The 13,401-nt window shown below is 35.2% G+C and overlaps 1 protein-coding gene across 3 annotated transcripts in view; it reads right to left on the minus strand.

The window, feature by feature from the left end:
* Positions 1-13,401, minus strand: part of LOC118192992 (phosphatase and actin regulator 2-like) — a 290,734-nt gene that overhangs the window by 130,644 nt on the left and 146,689 nt on the right. The window lies entirely within an intron of this gene.

The following is a 13,401-nucleotide window of genomic DNA, read 5'->3' on the forward strand; positions in this document are numbered from 1 at the left end:
GCTATCCAAATACTGCACACAAACCCGGGACTCGTCTGAAAATATGATATATACTACTGTATCCAGCTTCGTCGTTCAGACCAGTGTCGCTGTGTCTCTCTCTATGCTGCATTGCCAAGGGAAGACGAAGTAATGGTCACCGTGCTGATAGTCCACGCTGCTGCAAACGTCAACGCACCGTACGAGCGGATACTTGGCGTGCTGCAAATATACCCATTTCCTGACTAATGGTCCATGATGTGGTTGTACGGTTTTGCAGTCGGCTGTGGGTTTTGCAGGTCTGACCTCACAATATGTCTGTCCTCTCGGGCATTAATCATGGGAGGGCGTTGATATTCTGCATGCCGTTCAATATGACGCTCAGCAACCCATTGATACCATATTCGCATGACAATGGTTGGATGTCGACCAGTGTGACGAGCGATATCACGGAACGATAATACACACTTTCGATAGGCAACGATCCTGCCTCCATCGAATTCCGACACTTGCTGGTAAGCATTTCTTCTTATTCGAGGCATAACACGATATTCTGAGTAAATCCCGACCTTACAAAGCGCTTTCCGAATGAGAAATTCTTTTATGCAGTGCTTTCAGATGTCGTTTCTCCCTCCTGCGTCGTCTAAATGCCCTGACTAATATATAGATACTAATAACAACCCACATCTTCTTTCTTCCATGTGATTTTGACATTTGTCAGATTATTCCTTCCTGGTGTTGCAATTTTAATGGCCAGCATGTATATAATAGCATCATTTTAATGAAATAACGTATATCAGAGGGCACAGGGAAAACATTATCCCTCCTTTTCTCTCGAAACATTAGATGGTTGACCAGTTATTCCCTAAATGCATGCTGCATCAGTATAACAATCAAGCAGGAAGAAATGAGTGTTCAGTTGTTTACCACTGAATTTAGCGTAATTTATATTGCGTTTTAGGGATTACTATTTTGCGTATGCGACTTTTTTTTTTTTTTTTAACTTATACTTAAGTTTAACTAAAGGTGGCTTACTTTATAGTAGTTCATTTTTATTTCTGGGCCCACTAGCGGCCGAGCGGTAAAGTCGCTGAATACTGGTAGTTCGGTCCGAGGTTCGAATCCCGCGAAAGGGCTGGCTGCATGGACGTTTTCGTGGTTTTCCACGTGTGTAACGTGTATACGAGCCAGTGTCCCTTAGAAAGTCCTCCACGAAGGCATCCCTCTCCTTAGGCAGACAGCCTTAGTGTACCCTAGTATTTAAATAAACCAAACCAAAACCATTTTTTTTTTTTTTTTCTGGGCTTCTTTCAAAATTCCGGATGATAATTTAAAACTTGTAATATTAAGTGAAGCATCTTTTTTAGAAATTTGAAGTATAGCTGAAGATGAAACTGAGAGGCTATAAAGCACTTTCTTCAAGCATTATCTGGATTTTGTTCGCGTTCTGAAAAATAAAAATTATTTTAAAATGGTAAAACTTAACGGGCATGTGTAGCAAAAAATACCAGGTAAGGCATACTCAAACTATATAAAGCAAGAAATTTAGTTAATTGATAATTTACGATATTGAAGAACGGTTTTCTTTTGCCATGATCATTTTCTAACTTATGAATTTAACAGGTTCAGTGTGTTTGTTATTAGTATCAATTTTAAGGCACGAAAAACTTCGCTCAGATCAAGACTTGAATTCAGCTGGTGTCCTGTTTTGGTGCTTTTCAATTTTTTAATGAAAATGGTAATTCTAGTCAGAACGCACTTGTGCTTCAAATCAAACAAACTTCATTAGAATATGAATTGCAATATTAACGAAGAATACTGTTGAATTTTGAAGAAAATTTTAACGCCATATTTTATTTAGCAGTTCGTAAAACTTATATTGGTTCTAGAAACAGAATAAAAGACTGAATTTCCATTGGAAGACCAAAATGTGTGAAAAAAACTTCTTCAGTAGCTGAGGAAGAAAATCCGGACTGAGATACAAGTGAATTTTTGTTTTCCTCTGAACAAAAACATTTATTTTCGCTTTATTATCCCCCTTTTCGACTGCATAGCGGTTAGAGGGAATTGGCTATTAATCCGAGCAGTAAGATAAGATTGGAATCCCAAGGATTAGCTATTTTGTGTGTTCTTGCGCCTTCTCGCGAGCGAAACATCAGACCATGCTGATATGCCAGCACAACGTTCTCGATGATGAGATAGTTGCACGCACGCACAAAAAAAAAAAAAAAAAAAAAAAAAAAAATTAAAAAAAAAAAAAAAAAAATTATGTTCATGTATTCTCTATCCAACTATAAATTCACCTTGAAAAAGTTAATGGTGCCCGCCGTCCAACAGATATTCTAGAATGTGTTCTTAGGAACAAAAAAGGTTGGGGACCCCTGTTCTAGACAGATCCCTTCGTGAGGCATCCTCCAAAAGAATGTGATTGGCGTTTATAATACACTAGGGGAAAAACACGAAAATTCTCAGGAATCCTCGCACGAAGGAATTCAACTCAAACGAATTTTCTACGGTTTTCTTCCATTGGTTACTAAAAGGATGAAAATTATTATCATTCATTGGGAACATTGGTCGTCATTCAAATTGTAAATACTACTTTAATGATCTAGACCAGGATCGTAAACTTAAAGATTATAAAGATTATCATTAAAGAGTTAAAATTATTTATTTATTTACTAATTCTTTTTTCAGGATTCAGTACTAAAGATGCAATCAAATGATTACAACTTAATATAATTTATGATAATTATATTAATGCAATAAAATACAAAACATCAATTTATAATTTATTAATAAAGTTTTTACTAAAGTATCTAAAGTGTCATTTAAAGTGAACAGTGCGATTACTCCAAATTTCTTAGCAGCAATTTGAAATCTATTTCCATTTTTGGTGGTACAAGTGTGGGACTATGTGATATGGTCACTTATTTGCGGTCAGATTCTGAAATAATGTCTTGAGATCAGCACATGAAATACATACTCTCATTTTTTCTGAAAACTGTTAAGAGGAAAATGAAACGTATAAACTTTATAAACTCAGTTTCAACATATTTCATCGGCATTTTGAAATTCTCCTTCACACTCTCGACTAACTCCAATCTCATCACAATTTTCTTACTAGGATGGATGCATTTTGAATTTCTGGAGAAATTCTAGAAATTACTATTTCAGAAATTCAAAATATGAAATGAACTGAATAAAATGAAATATATGCGCAGGCGGTAATAAATAAATTGGCAGGCTGGATGTGACCGACGGCTACCACTGGTCTAGACTATATTCCCCCCCCCACGCGATTCTAGCAATAGCACGAAAAACAAATACATGCATTAACACAGAATTTTAACAGCACTATTTCTGTAAAAGTAAATGAAAACAAATACACACATACGGCGGTCGAACATGGAAAGCATGGAAATACGTGCGCAAATAACCAATCTAAAGAAAAAACTGCACAATTAAAAACTTTCTACAAAAATGTCACACGGAAAAAAAAGAAAAGAAAATTATTGCCGAAAGCCATCACATGGCTGGAATGGATAATTCACCAACTCGCAGAACCAAACGACAGGTTTCGTGACTCGAGTTCGCAGGTTCGTAAAACGCAGACGATTTGTCGAGTCAGGTGACCCACAGCCCCGAGTCTACTGGGCGCACGTTACGGGTCAAGTAGGCTCAAAGGAGAAAGACTGCCATATTCAGTAATTTATCGCCGAGATATTATCTTGTTTAGTGAAAGCCTTTGTTAAATGACAGACATTATTAAGAAACCATTACAGTCAGCTATACTTCATGATCTTTCACACTGCTCTCTCAAGTAAAACAGTTCTTGAACATTTCTGTACCAAAGACTCCTAAACTGGACACGACACACAAATAATGCACACGTAGAATACACATTAAATATGCGCACTTCTGCTCTTATTTCAGAAATACCACTGCCATTTTACTTTTCTTATGTGCAAGTAAAACATTTTTGGAAAATATAAAAATCTGTGAGTAAATGATTTTATTTCTAAATGCCTTAGGTATTCTCGCAACAGGTTACCTACAACCGTTTCGTTACCTACCGCCCGTGAATCATGATCAAAGCCATAAAATTGATAGCACAACTGTACTAAACCACACGAAAACCAACAGTAAATAAACACAAAGAAATTTTGCGTACTTACATTGTCGAGACTCGAACCTGGACCTCTCGAATACGCGTCGAAGATGCTATCACACCACGAAGGTATGCTGAAAGAGGGAGAAAATACCTTATCCTTCTAAAGGGGGATTGGGAATTAAGAGACCCAATCGTCAAGTCCTGAATTGTATTATTGGATTATTGTGACGAATTATTGTCCTCTACCTTTTACTTCAAGAGCCTTTTTTTTGGGGGGGGGGGAAGCAGGAGACATGAAAAATGCGCAATGCCCTCGCCGGGACTCGACCGAGGACTTCTCGAATACGTGCCAAGGGTGCTAGCGTTACACCAGTAAGGCTTGCTGGAGGCAGGGACAAAATACCTTGTAACTTTTTTGGTCTGGTACTTGCTAGGCGTTCAAACCACCCTTATAACTTTCATTACATTACCAGAAGATTTAATATATTACGAGATTATTATATTAGATTATACAGAAGAATGCACTGGTGTGGTCCTGAAAAGGACCTATCATATTTTTCGAAGATCGTTTTTGTATTTTTAAATATTTTAAGGAAGCAGTTCAAGTGATCCTATTTGACATATGTCCTTTGGAGCAGGCCTATTTCACATTTTGTCAACAGTCATCATCTTGCTACTACAGTAACATAAAACTACACCCTAGCCCTTTCTTTCATTCAGACAAACACTGTTTTGTTGTCTTTCAACACGGCCAGAAATCTATCTGCATTACTAGCAGACTACCATCAAAACTCGGTAAGCTAACGAGGCAACAATGTGGGTGTTATTCCTCTCATAATCTGTACACTTATTTATTTGATGATCCATCAGACATTCATTCTATCGTTTGTTTAACATTAGCACCATAAGAGGATCAACAAATTCGGCTGGTGATTTACTGTCAAGTGGGGGTATAACGTGATTCATTCTCATACAGAAAGGGAAATACAAGATAGGTCACCTGTTGTTTCAAGCCCGGCCAGGTACGTAACCTGAATGTGAAGTGGACCTTGCTAGAATACTATCGCCTTTTATAAATAACAAATCATCATAAAATTGGCTTCGATTTTATGATGATGGCCTGTAAAACCGGATTGATGGTTTTGTTTAAAGATGACCACATGCAAGACACAAAAGCAAATCTATGAATTTTAATTCATTATCACAATTTTTAAAATATCCTCGCTGAAACCAGCTGAATGGTTACCTAAAAAAAATTCTGTCCAAATTCTATGAAAGTTAAGTAACGGTAAATCGTACTTTTTTTAAGTAGAAAGGGATGTTTTCTTAAATTAAGTCAATAAATAACTTCCAAGTTATATTTGTTATTAGTTTATAAATCTGATATTCCTTAAAATACTACAAAAACAATTTTGCTAACCTCACCAAAGTGGCCGAATCTGACAGCATTCCTAATTTCAATACAAAATGAATCTCCACCCCACCCCCTCCCCCCAAAAAAAGAAACAAAAGAAAAATTCTAAAGCATTGATCATCCCACCGTTCGTGATATTTAACTTTACATTATTCAAGCCTAAGCTGATTTGCTTTTTACGATACATATATAAAGCAGATCAGTTTAAGCGATGATTGAAACTTGTTTTAATAAGATTTAAAATTCAAGTTACATTAACTGAAGACTAGCCATATGTCATAAAAGGGGTCGAATAAAGCGTTCACGACTATTTCTTCACAATCGCAAACAGATGTTTTATAAGCAAAGAATATACATTTAAAAAAAATTAAGTTTCACTGCATGACAATTCACGTGTAAATACCAAAAAAGGGGGAGAAACTGGGGAAAAAAATACAATCTACGCCCCACGATAGGGCGCTACAGCTAACCTTGTTTACCTAAGTTCATATAACCTAATAATAAGTTGCACCGCGTGCAGGTCATCAAGACGTATGATTAGATGAAATTATCTACTTCCTTAATTTAATAACCAAGCAATTTCCACTTACTTAAGTTAATACCAGTAGTTCAAGTAATACATTATCGAAGTTAAAATGCCCCAAAATTTTATCTCTTTTAGGAATCATATTTTAAAACACATACTTTTCAAGGAATCAATTAAAATCTTTTATATTAACTGCATTTACCGTAATATCCTAAAGGATAAAAACGGTTTAATTTGTGGATTATATATAATTTGACTTCAAAACACTCGGTTTCTAACGCAGTTCACCCAAAAGTAAAGCATTTGGCTGCATTTATATGTATGCATTCCTCTATCAAATATACTGTCATATAATAAAAGTAGAAGCTGTATTCGACAAACTTAAAACATAGCCACTACTGAATGTCACAAAACTGTGACAACAAAAGTCCAGGGCCAATGAAACATATGCAGGCTTGACGGCTTATTCATTCGACATACATTAGGATTGCTACGATATCAAAAATTAAATATACTTTAAAATAAGAAAGAACAGTTCTATTACTGCTTTTAAACTACGTCCGGCACCATCTTTCTGGCTTCCATTTTCAACTGGAAAACTTAAAAATATTCTTCTTTTGTTATATTTAGCTATACATTACTGAAGAGCGAATCCCACAATACTCAATGATTTTACACACATTCCATTGCCTAGTTTTTCCAGTAACTCCACTTTCTCAAGCAAAGATAAAGATTTATGCTTGCACTTTATTAGTACTAGCATCATTTTCTGCACGTTTTGGTCTCTCAGTTCACATCCTGAAGGGATACACGACAACTGAATATAAAAGTTAATGGAACAGTAAAACAAAAGCATTTGGGTGTAATATAAACACACTTTGAACCCATAGCACTGCTAAATCCAGTGCAGACCTAGTGGCAGATTCAAAACATGTCACATCTAGGGTTCTAAAAATTTAAATGCGGGTTTCATAGTTAAGATATTATGCACTTGAGTCAATACAATAACATACCGTTAAGAAACTCTCTTGTGATTTCTTTACTAAATAATAAAAAATCTGAATGTATCTATGTTTTACATATCTTCCTTGCACTGTGGGGAAAATGGTTTTAGATTTCGAATTCATTATTTTTATTATGATTTATTTTATGTCTCGTGCAAATCTAACGACGAAATTTGGATTAGCAAACTCGGCGATTTAAAAACAATGTGTTGTCACTCGGCAAAGCATAAGATGTTTCTCTTTCAAATTTAATCAACAAAAGAAATGTGTTGTCACATCTTAAAATAAAATATTTTTATCTTCCAAGTGTTATTGTGTTGTCATTCGACAAAGAATAAAATTTTTAATTTTTCTATCAAATTTCATCTGTGTGTTACTGATTAACAAACAAAGCGATTTTTTTATGCGTTTAGAAGCAGTAAACGCAGTTCTTCATCTCTATTGTTATTAATTGCTAACTGGATTCGTTAAATTACATAACTGTTAAAATCTTCATACAATATTCTTCCCTACACAAATGATACTATAACAACTTCAAAACAAAGTCAGCATTCTGTTGCAAGTGATATGGGAGTCAACGCATGAAAACGGCGATTTAATAGCTAATATTCTAGCAGTAATTTTGTTGCAATGCAAAGCATCCAGAATTATTAGAAGCTTTTTGTTTTTAAGCATATCATTATGATACACTAATAACTGACGTATTGCTTCATTCAGAAACATACAAGAAAAATCTTCCGTACCTTATAAACAAAAGTTTCTTATGCTTTTTTCAGTTGCGACCCCTTTTTATCGCTGACACTTTCTTTCGTGACCCCAGATATTAAATATAAATTAAAGATATAAAAATAAATATCCTCCCATAAATGATTTACTTCTTTGGTAAACAATATACACAGTTGTGTTAGGATTTATTTTAAGCAAGCAAAAATTAAAGAAAATTCTAATGAGACAGATGTGCTCGTTTTCTGCTGCATAACAAATTAAATGTTGGTGCGATATTTGACACTCTTGGACATTAAGCATCTTCAATATGTTTCAACGTTGAACGAAATTTGGTTTCAATTAGCGTTAAAACTGAAAAGGTAGTTTTATAAAAATATGTGCTGCTGAATGAGAGAAGAATATTTAATGCCATTTCAGAAATAGTGAGAAGTCTAGTTGTAATTCCGGTCCAAAATTCATCAATGATTTTTGCGAAAACACAAGTTTTAAGTTTGAATCGCTAGATATGTTTATAAATTTCTTTTGCACTTTATATAACAGGTAATTAATCTCATTAATAGCAATTAATATAGAATCTTTGAAAGTCTAATCTCAGTAACGGCAATTAATGTAATTTATTTAAAAGTATATATGCAGTTCCTTTAAATTCAACTATCGAACTGAATTTTCGCGACCCACAGTTTTAAGAAACCCTGTTACAAACCAACAGCTTTGTATTTTACCCGGATACAGTTTCTACACAAAACAAACACCTTTCGAACCCGCCTCTCGTAAAAATTACGAAAAAAATTCATTATTATGACATATATTTCTCAAATAAGTTGTGGATAAAAGCTCACATACTGTTTAAATTGACTTTCTGACGGCATCCCAATCGACAGGAATAAGAAACAAACTATACTCTTGCGCCATTTGACCGTTGTATTTTCATGCGTTCTTTTTAGTGATGGGCAACTTCGGTACATTCTTGTACCCGGTACGAGAGTAACGGGTACAGACAAGTACCCGGTACAAAATACCCGTTACTCAAGTAACCGTTACTTGAGTTGCACCGCCGAAAAAGTAAAAAGAAAAAGAAAAGTACCGAAAACCGATTTCAAGTACCGAGTACCCAAGTAACGATTTGGAGTACCGAAGTAACGAAATACCGGAGTAACGGTTTGCTGTACCGTAGTACCCTAGTAACGGTTTGCTGTACCGGAGTACCCTAGTAACGATTTGGAGTACCGAAGTACCCTAGTAACGATTTGGAATACCGAAGTGCCCTAGTAACGATTTGGAGTACCGAAATACGCAGCTAACGATTTTGCGCACTGAAGGAACTCTGCCACGTCACCACGTGTTTGATTTTATCTGTACGGAGTAAGATTTTGAATATCAGAAAACATGTCAACTACGGTAGTGTCTGAGGAACAGACCATTCATGGACACAAGGAGCGGAGCGCATATCACCATTTCGCAAATACAACCAGATACTACTGTCCTCGTACCAAAACCGAAGTGAGCTGAACCCTCATCGATCCTTCAGTAACGAATACCGAAATACCGAGAAGAGACGCATATTTTCGTTACAAAGTAACGAATACCTAAAAGTACCGATTTCGGTACTGAAGTAACGGGTACTTGGATGTACCGATTTTCAGTACCCGTTACAAAATACCCGGTTCGGTAGTACCGACTCATCACTAGTTCTTATAAGTCGTGGAGGACGTCTTCATTGACGATCTTCAGGCAAAAATTCGCTCATTATGTTTATGCAAAAAAAAAAAAAAAAAAAAAAAACTGTATTTAGCCTGTCTGTATAAAAGTTGGCTATTCGAATTCAGGGCTCAATTACCAGCTGTCAGTGGTTTTATTAGTTCACCAATGTAAGCACGTAAAATGGTTTCGGTTTTAAACAGGGCATTCTAAGAGTGACTCATTTCGTGTATTCTAGAATACTGCAAAAGTGCAGTGTCTCTAGATCACTGAATCTAAGGCGCATAACATAAATCTATCCGTAGTAGGAATTCAGAAGCAATCAGAAGGTAGGCAAGGGGGGCCGAGCATCACACGGTCAGAAAACAGTGATCATGGATATGAATTGCTGAAGTGTTTGTGTTGTCATCAGCTAGAGCATACAAGAAGTACCAATACAGGTCATCATAATACAGTACAAAAATAAACAGACATTCTAAGAGGGAAAAAACATCATCTTATATACGACCCCATACGGTTAAGATGAAAGAAAAGTCTTACGTCATCTTTCACGTAAGAGGTGGGACGGAGGTCGAGAACCACATTTTCTAAGGGTAATTTAACCACTCACATTTCTTTGAACAACCGCACTCCTCCGCAATGTACGGTTTTTATTATTTACTCATATAATATACAACATGAACACACGCAAGAGCTTTCAGGAAATGTTTGCCTCATTAATGCAAGTCAAGCAATTTATATTCCAAAGAATAAAATTATAATTTCTTTTTGTGTAATTCATACCCAGAATATGAAATTTAATATTTTTAAGACAATCCAGAAACCCATTTAATCTATGAAATATTATTCTTTTCTACACGATTTCAGCAACTTTTTCTTTTCCCTTGATCTCACGAAATGTTAATGACAGAAGTTTTTCGGGTTTAAAGATCCTAATTCATGGAAACGCCCATTATGTCAAATGCAATGAACTAAAAGGTGTCTCAAAATTATGAATCGACAGCTGTTACATTATTAAAAATGTTCTACTCCCTGTTTTTTGGGGGGAAAGAAGAACTTTATTAAGAAACACTTCAATTCTAAATTTCTTTAAATCAAAACAAGAGTTCCTTAATCTGTCATTAAGTGAATGAATAATCGAGAATAACTACAGTCCACTTATTAAATATTTTCATGGACACAGAACGTGCTTTTATATTCAAAACGGTAAAACTTCAAATCTACTAAAAGACCATAATTAGAGAAGCGCCACACCAAATTTTGCCAATCACTTGCCCCTAAATAAATTATCCATTTTAGGTCACTTTTCCTGTCTTAAACTGTTTATAACGGATTAGGCCTATCATGCATTAATAAGTACTATCGCCGCAGCGTGCTGTCTTCAGCAAATCTCATTTCTGACTTAATGTTTCACAAAAAAAAAAAAAGAAAAAAAAGTACGATTAATGTTTTTAAAGTTCTTTGAACTGAGTTCTAGCTTAATTCCTAGAATTTATAGGAAACACTATGGGTCAGAGACAAGTCTAGGACATTGTTTGTGTAACTATCCCGTACAATATTGTTTATTCTGATTCAGTTGTTTGATACGGGCGCAATTTTGTGGCACTGTTTTTTGTAACTATCGTAAACATAAAGGGCAATCATTTTATTTTTGTGGAAACAGGGTGTGAAATCTTCAGAGACTGTTTAACGTCTGCGAGAAATATTCTGTTCCCACATTTGAAAAAAACCTAAAAGGGGTTCAATTTGAGAGCGTAATCATGCGATATATTAGATAGATTCAGAAGACACCGAAAACGTTTTTTAAGGACGGCTTCAAAATTTTGTGTTTCGTTGGGATAAGAGTATTCAATTAAATAGGGTCTATGCTGAGAAAGTGCATTGTAATATTAATAAAAAATGACGAAATAAAAAAATCATACCTAAATTCCTAGATCTTTGGAAAAACACTAAGTTCCACATTCGAGACTTGCAAAATGCAGTGAACTCCGGATTAAACGGCCGGGAGGAGGATTAACTGAGCTTTGTCTCAAAAAAAAAAAAAAGTTTTTTTATTGCGAAACGATTAAAAAACTGCTATCATAAACTATCAGAATAAAACAAAATTTCTACGGAAAATATAATCCGAAGAAGAAAATGCGTCGACCACAATCGTGAAATCAAATGATGTCACAATATTTTGCACTTGTTTTTGTCCGCAACAGTACATAAGTTAGCCGTGTTTAAATCTGGAATAAATAAATATTGTTAAATCATTGGTTAAAAATAAATTGCTATGTAATAAAAATAAAATAAGAGCATAGCCATGAATCTTCTCTCTTATCAAAATACCGGAATAATATAAACAAAAACATTGTTTTTTCTGCTTTGAAACGTGTCCTTGTTTCGAATGTTGATTTAATAAATGTAAGTAAACAGACAATAGTGTTTTCCCTCTAATTATAATAGTGGGTATTCCTCTTTCTTGTACCCACTGCCCACAATTGCCGGTTCAAACGTGGATGTCGTCCCGATATTATCATAGTTTATTTGGAGTCCGAAACATTCAATTACAGTAACAAAAGGAAATCCTTGACGTTCCAAAAACATACATTTCAAACAGCATCTAAAAACTGTATTAATGTAACTCGGATGGATGCCTGACAAATAGCGTATATACCAAGGGTTCTCAACCGATAGTACGAGTACCACTGGTGCCACGCAAGAAAAAAATAGGTAATACGCAAAGAAGCAAAGTATTTTTAACTTTAGTATTCAAAAATTAAAACCTAACATCCTTTAAATTAATGCGATCTGAGCTTTGTTCAAGAGTGGTGGTGGTAGCAGTACTTTGTATTGGTGGTACTAAATGTTTTGTTTAGATGGTATGCGTAAGTCAAAACGTTGAGAACCGCTGGCATATACGATGCTCATGGAATAACACGGCTCAAGTAATAAAAAAAAAAAAAAAAAAAAAAAAAAAAAATAACACGATGCAGTAAGTTATTAGCAGCAGTACTGTAATAAGTTGCAGAAATACAACTGGTTAGTGCTCTTACGTTTAGTTTAAAGAAAGAAGAAGAAGAAGAAAAAGTAAAAAGTAAAGAAAATAAACATAAAAACGAACTTATTCAAAACGTTTAGACAAGAGACAGAAAAAATTTAATACATGAATTAAATGCTGACAAAATTCGAATGATGCATCAATATTTTGCTAACTGAACGTAGGTACTTTTCTGGCAAGAAGATACACTAACATTAATCATATTATGATGATGGATGATACTACAGCGATGGAATGCGTGCTAGATAATCATGATTTGACTCTACAGCTAGAAGAGGAATTTGATTCGATTCTGCTACAAAGATTAAGAGTTTAATCCTGTTGTTTATGTTACGTGAACTTACTCCATGCAGAAAAAAAAGAATCATCATGAAAGCTCGTAATTTCGTTAATCGTGTTCATAAATAAGGAATGATGTACGTAGTGATCTCCGTAACTCGAGAATCGTCTGCATAATTTTCAAGCCGCCCTGATCGGTATAGCGATTAGCGACATTAGCTGCCGTATCGATAGGTCTTGGTTCGAATCCCAGAAACGACATGGATGTTTGTAAGTGTAATAGTGTTTTATGTACGGCATGGGAGCACTTACAACACTGGGAACTCGAAAAGTCCTCCCGAGTGGTTTGGTGGTAATAAGAGAAGAGTGGCAGACCCTCCGGCAGTTCCATCAAAATTGATGGGGGGGGGCTGCACAATTAGTATGATGGGATTATACCTGAACAACCAAACGGTGGAATTTGGTGCCCAGGCTTACATGTAGCTGTAGAGTACTTGTATAGTGTTCAAACAAAAGTTAAAAGCTTCACAAATAAGTAGAAATTCACGAATCTTTTAACAGCTTCCTTAAACGTTGTTACTTTAACTTAAACTTTAGGCATGTTTCACCCTTAAAATTTTT

Source organism: Stegodyphus dumicola, chromosome 10, assembly GCF_044657685.1.
Source record: "Stegodyphus dumicola isolate Sdum_Otavi_A_Nest chromosome 10, ASM4465768v1".
NCBI lineage: Eukaryota > Metazoa > Arthropoda > Arachnida > Araneae > Eresidae > Stegodyphus > Stegodyphus dumicola.